This window comes from Hesperophylax consimilis, chromosome 25 (genome assembly GCF_061612785.1).
Source record: "Hesperophylax consimilis isolate HC1 chromosome 25, BYU_Hcon_1.0, whole genome shotgun sequence".
NCBI lineage: Eukaryota > Metazoa > Arthropoda > Insecta > Trichoptera > Limnephilidae > Hesperophylax > Hesperophylax consimilis.
In genome coordinates, this window is record NC_142860.1 from 5,968,962 (window position 1) to 5,980,907 (window position 11,946).

Here is an 11,946-nt window from a genome sequence, read left to right on the forward strand (position 1 = left end):
AGATACGCTCTTTTGTTAATGTGACCATAAACATTATTTATAAGTTAAGCGCCGTTTCAGCCTTGGTATAGTTAGGTGGTCTTAAGGGCGGTTTAAGCTAGTTTTAACCATACACAACAGATTAGATAGTCCAGATTTTCATTTTTCCAACCTAACGCACCGCTTAATATTTACACCACGATTACAGATAAGGGGGAATTAGTTTATTTGGAAGCTTTTGATGGAAAAAGCTTGAATATGTTCAAAAAAAGTACGCTGAACGTAAACGTAAGCTTTTTTACCAACTGAGAACCGTGTAAATATAAATGAAATATGTATAACTCGCATAGATGCTTGTTTCAAAAGAGCGAAAATTTAAAAATAAAACCAGTAAAAATAAAATAAACAAAAAAATATTTAAAAAGACGTAGGATCGTAGACGGCTAGACGAACAAGGTCATCTTTAAAAGTGAAAATTGTTCAGACTTTGTGAACATTAAGAAAATTATTGTTTAATATAAAAGTGTTTTTTTTTTATTTGGAATTGTTTTAAACAGGTTCTGCATTTAGATAAATAAAAAAACTTAATTGTTGATAATAAAATACGGTGAATAAATCTAAATGAACATCATAAATTTATTCACCGGTGTAGGCCCGCGCATAAAGTTTACTAATTATTATATAAAATATACTAAATATTACAATAATTCATTGAAGACGAAGATAATACAAATAAATCTTAGCGAAAGATGAAAAAAAAAACATAACTTTCACAACTAGAATTCGAATCCAGGATTTCTTCTCTTCGATGGTTGTCTGGATCGAAACAGGCGCCTTAAACGATTTTATTCGCATTCATAAAACGGTTTCAATGTGGTTACAGCCATTTCAAATAATGTTCTGATTCATAGTGGTATCTCACCAATACAACACTGAGCGTTCCTCAACTGAGAGAAAATTTTGCCGTGAAATGAGGTGCAAAATATTACTTTAAAATTAAATTTGTTCAAATTCCAAACGGGAATAAGTCAATCAAATAATCTCCCATTTACCTTAGGCAGGTTTTAAATCCATGATAATCGGTTTAAGAGCGTAAGGATTTGCTGTTTTGTTGAAGTGTAACGTCGCACATTGACAAATGTAAGAATTGAAACGTGTAAACAAGAAGAGAAACTAAAATAAAATGTACAATAATAAAAACAAATTTATGTGTTTTTATTATAAATTATGATGAGCCACAAAATGAATGCTTTTTACAATTACGTAAAATAAAATGACTGCATGAAGATGCAAAGACGTTCTATTGGAAAATTAAATATTTAATACTTTGTATTATCTACTTAATCATTACTGTCACCTTATGATTGCGGTTGATGGGCCAACCCAGGTACTTTGTAATACTTAATTGGTCAGTAAATTTTAAATGTACTGCCCAGCTTTTAGTTTAATATGTGTTTATTTTTGTAATAAATTTGTAGGTGTACGTTTTAGTATATATGAACATATGTTTTATTTACAACACTGAGAACATATAGCTGCGCTTATTCTGGTAAAATAATGACAAAATTAGAAAATTTTATAATTTTTATGAACACTTGTTCCGAAATCCTCTTAACACATTCGTGATTTACTGATAAGTGTGATACACTGACGTTTGTTATGAAATCTGTCAATAAAGGAATACTATTAATTTGGCAAGATTTTGAATAAATTTGCAATATTTTATATCAGTAAGTTTTCTTCGTGTATTATTGTAATTCTGCACATCTCGACACAGGAATTCCTTTTTGAGCGGCTTATAATTATATGTTATCCTTTTTTATAAAAAATATATACGTACCCATTAGTATAGAAAACCTTTTCCAAGAAAACGAATTTAATGCAGTTAGAAAATCTTCTATTTAGTTGGCCTCGCTCTTTAATTACATAGTAAAATTTACCTCGTCCTCTCACTAAGGACGAGCATTTAAAAGATAGGGTGGGTATTTTATTTAAGAAGTTACCGGTCGAGGCGGTATTTAAGGGTGAACGCCTACTCAGAAGGAGTGCGGGGAAATTACCAGTAACAGGTTTGGTGGGGGATGAAATGGAATTGGGGGTTAGGACAGGAACAAAATAGTTTGAAAGGGAGATATATAAATACGAATGTTAGAGGGAGGCCGCTAATGATAAACATTTCAAGGATTTCAATTAATATGCGTAAGCGAAAATATTTAAAAAAAGCATGACTTATTTAAAAAAGACGAGAGAACTTTCAAAAAATACTGTAAAATTTTTTTATACCTATGACGTGTTATATAGAGAACTAAATGAGTTTTTAATAATTTTATTTAACAGAATTTCAAATAATTACATTTCTAGCTCAGCAAATGTACAAAATAATTATATTTTTTAAGAGCTTAAAAACTTAAAATGTTCAAGGGAAATTTGTATCAGAAATTAGAAATGCGGGCGTCTCCAATAAGAAGCGCTTCGTTGAACAAATTCAATCATTATTTGAATTTGACATCTGAAGTATAGTTCAAATGTAACCTAAGATTTTTTAAGTAAATTTATGCAAAATAAAATATATTTTTACTTTGCTGCAATTTTCAAACGATTGTTTTTACAAATTAACGTTGAAGCCGTATTTCCGCAGGAGAAGCCAGATAGAATTGACCACCACACAACTCCATCTTAGTTAAAAACTATTGCCTCAATCACAGGCATACATTTATTAATTTTACCGTCTAAATTATGAATCAGAAAATCTGTTGTTCAATTTTATTTTAGATCAGATATAGCTAACTAATCAACATTGAGGGTCGGCACCTTAAAAATTGCGTTAATTTGACTGTGTCGAATATCAAGGTTAAAGCAACTATTTTCACCTCTAAACATCATTTCCATCATGAACTGTGAAATTAAATCAAATATTTTATCGATATTTATAATATTTTAGTAAGAAAGTTTGATTAATTTGTGTTATTTCACAATTAATTAATTAAAATAATATATATACGACTTTGTTTTTGTTGCACATCAATGACCTTTTGACATGTGCACCGATTCATTGTTACGCGGATGACAGTACAGTTCATGATAGCTTTTTGTTTGACAAGCCCCCAAAGGGCACACAAACTCCAACGGCTCGGAGGGCTTTGAAGCAGAGAATGGACGGTTATCTCGAGAGTATTTCCTCCTGGGGTAAAAATAATCTCGTCGAATTTAATGTTTCAAAGACCCAATCCTGTCTGATTACGTCTAAAAGGGATCCAAATGATAATCTAGTCTCCTTCAACGGAAGCAATCTTCCGAACAGGCCTTCCATTGATATGCTTGGTGTAACTATAAGTGACCAGCTCAGGTACGGGGGCTCCATCGAAGCCAGAGTAAAGTTGGCCTCTCAGAAGCTGGGCGTACTGTACAGGGCCCGCAGATACTTTAATAGTACACAACTGCTCACCCTGTACAAATCGCAAGTGCGCCCTACTGTCGAATTTGGCAGCCATCTCTGGTCTGGAGCCCCAAAATACCTGAAAAAAACCCTTGACTCTGTGCAGAAACGGGCGGTCCGTTTGATAGATTCCCCAATCTTAACAAACGGACTGCAATCTTTAGAGCACAGGCGTCAGGTAGGTATGCTGTCCTTGTTCTATCGGTATTACAATGGAAGATGCTCTGAGGAACTAGCGTCATTGATCCCTTCGGCACCGGTGCGTAGTCGGGATACACGCCAAACGCGCGCCCAACATTTGTACACAGTTGACACTTGTCACATGAGAACGGGTCGCTTCTACGATTCGTTCTTAAGTTCAACAGCTCGGCTGTGGAATGAACTGCCGGCCTCTGTATTTCCTCCCTCCTACAACATGGGACTCTTCAAGACCCATGTTCACTCCTTCCTCTCCAAAAAAAGACCCTCCACACAGCATCCCCAAAGATGACATAGGCCCCGAGGGAAATTATTTTCTTCAGGGCCTCCTGTGTGGAGTAAATATAAAAAAAAAAAAAAAAAAAATATAGTATATTTGCGGCACGTTCCAGAGTGGAAGATACTACCAGTATCGCCCTGGTGTAAGACCACCATTCAGAATTGAAACGCTGCTCCAAATGGCTTTAGCCGTGTTTAGTGACTAGATCTGAATAGCCAGGTACTTCCCCACCTTCCTCTTTCCCTTCCCCACTTACCTTCAGCCTCACAACATCCCCCAATTGGGGATGCCATAGTCTCACTGGCTCCAGACGGGAGCAGTTGAGACTCTTGTGAGGTATTTACTATAAAAAAACAAAAAACAAAAAAAAAAAAGAAAAGGGATTTCAGTTGAATTTTTCACGGATAAATATAAATACAAATCATGTGTGGAATATTCGGATATTTCCCTGAGAAAAATAATTTGCAGAAACTTTACACAAAAGTAATTCCTAATACTGCTAATGTTACTTTAATTTTTGTCTTAGTTTTGTATGGCCGAAACAATTGTAGGTCAATAAATTTCATTAAATCAGGTAACAACTTGACATAATGTCCATCATATAGCTGCACAAGCAAACCGTTACTCGAGATAAAACCGACTATTCCCAAAAATATTAAATGCACATCCCTAACGAAGATCCTCAAAACAATTCAGAAAGTTATTTAACCATCATATTATGATGAAGGGAGATTTGAAAGAATTAGAATACCCCAAGCAAGATATTTGAATATTTTTGCGAACATTCGCTGCAGAAGCAAACTATAACTTCAAATAATAAAACGGTAAAATCGTTATCCGATGGTTCTCGAATACAGTTCGAACTGAGGACTTATCCCAATTTGAGGATTGAATGGACTATAAAACATAACTTTTGTTATTTTCCGGATACGGAAGTGGTTCTGAATCCAGAGGCTGCGAGATATCCGGATTTGATAAGCAGATAAGCGTTTAGCGGAAGCTCGGGATAGGATACGACACAAGGACGAATCATTATTTAAATCTGATATCTTGAATACAGGATAAGGTAGTATAATATCTAGGTTAATGTGTTGCAGTAAGCTGAAGTTAAGAATTAAAGCTTAAGTGAAATATACTCGAAAAGTATTCAAATAAAGGTTCTTTAAATTGTTAACTATGTTCATTCATTATTCAAAAATAAATTTTGTTTACTTATACACATTTTATTTTACTTGTCTTAAAAAAAGTTTTTCGGTCCCATTTAGAGCAATATTCTAATTTAGATTTCTCACCAATACGAACGATACTGAGCGAATATTCCACTCTTTAATAAGGTTTTAAACATTATTTCAAAATGTAATTTTTTTTAATTCAAATCGTGAGCATGTCAATGAAATAATTTGCTTATAATAAAATATATAAATTTATTTTAGACCACTATAATTTAAATTGCACTCTATCGGTTTCGGAAGCATCCTTCCTTCGTCAGGAGAATATAGGTAGAGTGTAATTAAAATTAAAGTGGCCCAAAACAAATATATATCTCTTATTGTAAATTATGACAAGCCACAAAGTTACAAATATGAAATAATTTTGTATATGTTATCAGCAGGTAATGAAGCCATAACCTTCGGGATCGGAGCCGAATTTGTTAGTGTTATTCCAATATTTTTAATAAATACTTTGACGGTATTTTTGGGCGGAAATAAGTTTAATTTATTTTACCTCATAAATGTCTAATTTAAAATAATATATGGTAGTAGTGGACCGTTCCCGTGAAACAAGTCTATAAACACTACTGGTACTAATAAGAAAAAACTTTGAAACTTTCAGCGATATCGGTTGACTACTTTTCGTGTTTTGCGGACACAAACAAACGCAGGCTCAATTTTTACATATAAAGATATTTGCGGCACGTTCCAGGGTGGAATATACTCCATTCAGAATTCTTCCTCTCCGCCATCCCCCCGTCACTACTCTCAGCCTCACAATATACCCCTATGGGGGTGCCATAGTCTCACTGGCTACAGACGGTTGGGAGAAATTGGAACTCTTGTGCAGTTTCACATTTAAAAAAATTAGGTCTTCAAATGTTATACATTAACGAATATGAAAATTGAAAAGCCAACACAAGATGGGAAATTAAAAAAATATCAGGGCATGAAGATGCAAAGACGTTGTATTGGAAAAATAAACGTTTTAATGCCATAATCTTATTGGTTCTGGTCAGTTGATACTCTTATACTGCTACGATATAAAAAGTAGAATCTACGTCACACACCCTTACACAGAAAACTCTACGTACCGTGTTCCATAATATATAATACTCTTAGATTCATAATTAAGTTTGGTTTATGCAATGTTTTAATTATTAGTGGCGGCATGCCTATATGTAATTACAGGATATTACGTAAGTAGAGACGGAGAGGGTGAGTAAAAACCTTTTCGCTAACACCCACCACCCACAACCTACCAACCCCACCCCAAGATGTAATACTGATTGATGCAAGGTTTCAATCACCACGAAGTAACCCCTGTACCTACCCTACACTAAGCTATTATTCCACTCTTCCTGTGGAGCAGAGTTCGAAAACACAAAAATGCTTTAAATATCATAAACGATCACATCAAATATGTATACACACGGAGTTGTAATAATTTTATAATTCTTGTAAAGAACACAAAACATCGGTATAGTGTTAAATTATCGGTGCCCTTAAGTCGAGAGAATACCCTAACATAACGACGTAAGTGAAGAAGCCATGCACAAAAATATGCGACGCTCGGCCCTGTGTATTGGACAGAGCTATGGTTGAATTTGCCCCAGCAAATCTCTAAGATAAAGTGGGAATCCTAACGACATAAGTGATGAAGTCGTGTATAAACTTCATTCTGTGCGTGGCCCGGCATAATAGACGGACTTATGGTCGAATTTACCCTAGCAGGCCTTCAAAATTGATCTCTAGATAGTGTTTATTTTAATTATTTCTGATTTATTTTTTATATTAACTCCACACAGGAAGCCCTGAAGAAAATAATTTCCCTCAGGGCCTATGTCATCTTTGAGGATGCTGTGTGAAGGGTCTTTTTGTGGAGAAGAAGGATTGAACATGGGTTTTGAAGAGTCCCATGTCGTAGGAGGGAGGAAACACAGAGGCCAGCAGTTCGTTCCACAGCCGAGCTGTTGAACTTAAGAACGAATCGTATTACTAAATTTTCAGATGTTTCTAGAGAGATCCTTCGGGAAGTCAGTAATTCATCTTATAAAAAAATGAAATCTGGTGCTTACCATTAATTTCGTCTAAAGAAAAGAAGTCATTCCAGGACTCAAAATTCAGATCGCTGTAACATAAATACTATTGGTATTTACAAAATATTAACCAGATGAAGACATGCAAAGATCATTTGATCTGAAAATTCAAGTTGTCTGTGATATTTTAAACATCTTTCCTACACATTTACAAATACAAATACATTTAAGGGAATTTTGCTTGTGGCCCGTTTTCTGTGAGTTTATTTGTTTTATTGCAAAAACAATACAAAAACCAGTACATTGCAAAAGTGATTAAAAAATTACAAAAAAAAATTAATTAACATAGATAATGTGCGAAAAAAAGTATTTGTTGTCACCAAAAAGGCAAAAGTGACAATTTAGGCAAATGAGTTAATTATATTGTTTTGATAAGAATTTTTGTCCAATAAAAAGTATGTATGCTTAACTCATTTTAGACTTAAGTATTACTTAAGCCCTTTTGCCTCTCCGGCGTCGATATGTAGGTAAATAAAATTAAACGCAGGAAAATTGACCAGTGGAAAATATCCACATTTCCTGCTAGGCAGTTAATAAACCTAGTGAGTCTTCCCAAGGGTAACAGCATTAGTAAATTATTCTGCACCTAAGTAACAGAAGTATCAGAAGCTTGTGTTGGCGGCCTCGCGTGAAATTACCAGGACATAGAAACCTATTTTAGTCAAAATTTCTATACTGGTAGTAAACCATTCGGAAGCGTATAACCCATCAGCAGTAATGCGTCAACCCTCCTCAAACTAATACTGCAGATATCTAGCGATTCCGACACAAATGCTTTTGATAAACAGCCATGACTAAAAACTGAACTCAGACCATTAGTATATAATGGTGTCCTCTGATTCCCGTACCTGAGACCTACTCTCGAGAATGCTATGGACTAAGCTAAAGTAAAGCAGCCTTATAAACCTTCAAGGTTGGTTAATTCCTTTGAATTGTATATACAAAAACCCAACATCTTTATGGCTGATTTATATATTTCAATAAGAGCACCAAATGTTGAAACAGAGTTATACACAATGCTTAAATCCTTGCAAGTCGTCATGTGCTTCAGATACGTAACTTCCATTTTGTCATTCAGATATAAGGATTTGTTTTTATCTTTGTTACTCCTTGTTACACTGGATGAAATATATACGTAGTGTGTTTTGTTTTGTGTGTGTGCCCGCCTTCATAGCGCTGTCAGTAACTGAGTGTAGCAGGTTATATTTGTAGAAAATTTAGTTAATATTTAACACAAATAATGTTTTGTTTTTGTAATTTAATATGAGTGCCACATACACATAAGCCTAGGGACATTTAAAGATATTTTCGACAATTTTTTAAATACAAGAATATTACATAAATTTCCTGTTTGTCGCTTAGAAATAAATCAAATATGCACTTAATTGGGCCGTGTTAAGATTTAGAATATCAGAAATGTATACAGATGGTATTAATGTATACAATGTTAACACAATATTTAATTTTAATAAGCCCCCTGATTGCAAGCGATTAAAAATTATTTAAAAAAAAATGTGAATGAAGCAAGGAATATACGCCAAGATCGAGTTGTTTGGCGGTACATCCTTTCTGCATACCCCTAAAGACAAATGGCGTGATAGTTTTTTTTAGTTCGTTACAGGACTTATAATAAATTAATGCATCAATTTACCATAACTAACATTGCAATAGTAAACTTATTCCTCCCTCAAAGGTTCACTGATAGGACTACCAGACATCCCTTCAAAAGAGATAAGAAGACGTTGGCAAGGTTAGGTTAACTCCTCAGGCTAATTTGTTCGCTATTGGAAACAGCTCATATAGTATCATAGAAATCTTGTTGTCTCCCTTGCTGTCATGGTTATAAATATGATTTAAATAGTGTTAGAAAGAGAAAACACCACGTTTTATACTCAAATCTAGAATTCAACCAAAGAAGAATTAAAATGTACACTTTTATGAAACTTGTATGAAACCATACAAGTTAGGTTAGGTTTTGAGAAAATTTCGTGATTTTTAACTTGAAACGATAATATTTGCACAAACATACATTTGTAAAAAAATATGTTTTTTTTTGTTATCACTAATTTTCAGTTCAATGTATTGACAAAAAAGCTTTGTAAAAATTATATTTAATTTTTAATAAGTAATATAATTGCACGCGAATTTTATAACCGTTTTTAGTTTTCCGATGAGTTCAGAATTATTACGTTTATTTAGATTTTATTGAGAAGCGGAATTATTCTAACCTTCTGACAGAATATGCCAAGCTTATTTAGAACTTCGACGATATAATAGTTATTATATAATAATTCAATTGTAACTTTTAATTAAATTGTTGACAATCACTGCTTCAGGCTCTATTATTTTCCAGCCCGCCTTATTCCGCGTACTATATAGTGTACACTGGATAGTGTTTAGCCTGCAGGGGTGGTGGTGTTATATAAATAAGGATTTCAATTAACCGACTACCATCCCATTTGTGGATTACGCGTTCGGCGTGCTTATCTACGCGATTTGCTGATTAACCTTGCTCCACTTTCAAACCAAGGCATTTAATTAATTATTATAATCGAATATAAAGGGTTGTTTCCAAAGGAAATAGGTAGTGAAGCTGTGCTTACATCATCTCTCAATGGAATCAAACCTATATATCAGAATTAAAAAATAAAATTATGATATCCCACAAAATAGATGATTGGCTTTTTTTTAATACGTCTATTTGAAATTCCCTTTTGTTTTCGTGTTGGATGAATCTACATCTTGGAAGAGAAAATTAATCCACTTTTGACATGCGATCGACCTGAAAGCTGGCAGATAGACTCGCTGTAGTGGCATACACGTGCACACACGTGGATATATGGCATTTCTCTGAAATCTGATGACATTTCAGCAGTTAATTTACGAAATAAATGTCGGTCCAACCCAATCACGTGTTGGCGCAATTATTGTAGTCGATTAGTCCTCGGCAGGAAGGTTAAATCCTCAGTAATCCCAAAATCTTTATGATTATTTTTCACGTTTTAAAAAACAATTTAAATTTGATATAGCAGAGTAAAAAAACCATTTTTGTGGGTTTTTTTGTTAAAACATAATCAAAATTTCAGATGCAAAAAAATCTACTAAATGTTGTTAAATATGACATGAATTTGTCGATCGTGTAATAAATTAGAGTAATTTTCTTCAACTTGTTCTTACGTCGTGTTTTTAATTTTTATTACCATACAACGTTATTATTTATTATAAGCATTTGAACAAAATTTTTAATTCAAACCCTCGCATTATATTTCACAATACAACCACCACCGAATTTATTCTAAAACAATAAATTAGCCAAACTCCACAATATTGTTCCCGGTCATAACAGAATAATGTTGCCATTGTGTGATGTGAACACCAGTTAATTTATTCGAATTTCCCTAGTACCTACCCAGTAGATACCTACCCGGGCGAATAACTGGGCGCCCCCACTCGAGGCGGGTCGAGTGTGGCCGAGCTTTAATGTGTGCGTAAATAGATTTGATGGGGCCGCTAGTTTATAACATGGAACACATACAAACCTACCTCGTTCGGTGAAAGCTTTATAAAAAGTATATATTTTTATTTTAAATATTCATTTACAGTTAACATAACCAATAATAAATAAACATTACATTTATTTAAGTAAAAAAACGATTTTTTTAAATGTTCTATTGAAATCTATCTATTTTAGGAGATAATTTAAGAGCATAATCATTTTTCCAGCGGTATTACCAATGGTAGGTTAGTTCTGCATCTCGGAACAACAAAACGTGAAGTTGTCGGGAACATAAAACTCAAATTTTCGTATAATATCAGGAATACAGATATGACTGTTTAGAAAATTATGTGCTGTTATCGTCAAAGGAGTTTTCCTACTGTAAAAGGCTGATGGATATGACCAGGAATAAGTATAACAAATAAATTATAAGCAACAATTAGTCGCCTGAAATATCAATACAAATTGAAAATATCTCCCGAGTAAAAATAAATGCCGCCAACGGGAATTGAACCCGTGCCTTCTGATGCCCGGTCAGGTGCTCTGAAACCACTGAGCTATGTCGGCTTATTTCCAACCCGCCAAATAATTAAATATGTACTATTACCTCAATAAACAATAATTACTGTTTTATTATTTTTTTTTCCACCTGTAAACAACCAACTTTGTTTTTGTAGGAAAGCCTTTGTTAGTGCTAAATTTCCCACAAGATGGCGTGGAGACATATTATATCTTCATTTGTTGGTGAAATATTTTTGACTTTTCAAATTTTATTATTTTTTTAATGATCAACTAAGACAAGGTTTTTTGCATAGCATAAAGAATAAAAAATAATTATAAGCAAAAATTAGTTGCCTGAAATATCAATACAAATTTGTACGATTAACATTAGTTTATCATTAAAAAAATATTAAGGAACAAGTATTATAGTCTATAAAATAGATAATTTCTTTTGTACTTTCTCTTCCAGTAGAAATTCAGTGAAATCCGCTCGTCCCATTGATTGGTCAATAACTGGTAAAAAATTAAATTACCGTTCAGCTCTATAACAAAATCCCAAAGGAAATTGCTGTGATAGAAAATATTAATAAGTTCAAAAATGAATTAAGAAAATATGTCTATCTCAATTATTAATGTTTCTTTTTTTGTGACCTTATTGAAATATTTAAAGAAAGATTATGTTTGCCAAACAATGTACATGTTTATATGTTTATAAAACTATTAGCACACACGAAGATGTGAGCTAA

At 33.5% G+C, this 11,946-nt stretch overlaps 1 non-coding gene across 1 annotated transcript; it reads right to left on the reverse strand.

The window, feature by feature from the left end:
- Positions 1–11,192: 11,192 nt before the first annotated feature.
- Positions 11,193–11,266, reverse strand: TRNAP-GGG (transfer RNA proline (anticodon GGG)). The gene has a single exon. It is a non-coding gene; the product is annotated as a tRNA-Pro (tRNA).
- Positions 11,267–11,946: the final 680 nt, after the last annotated feature.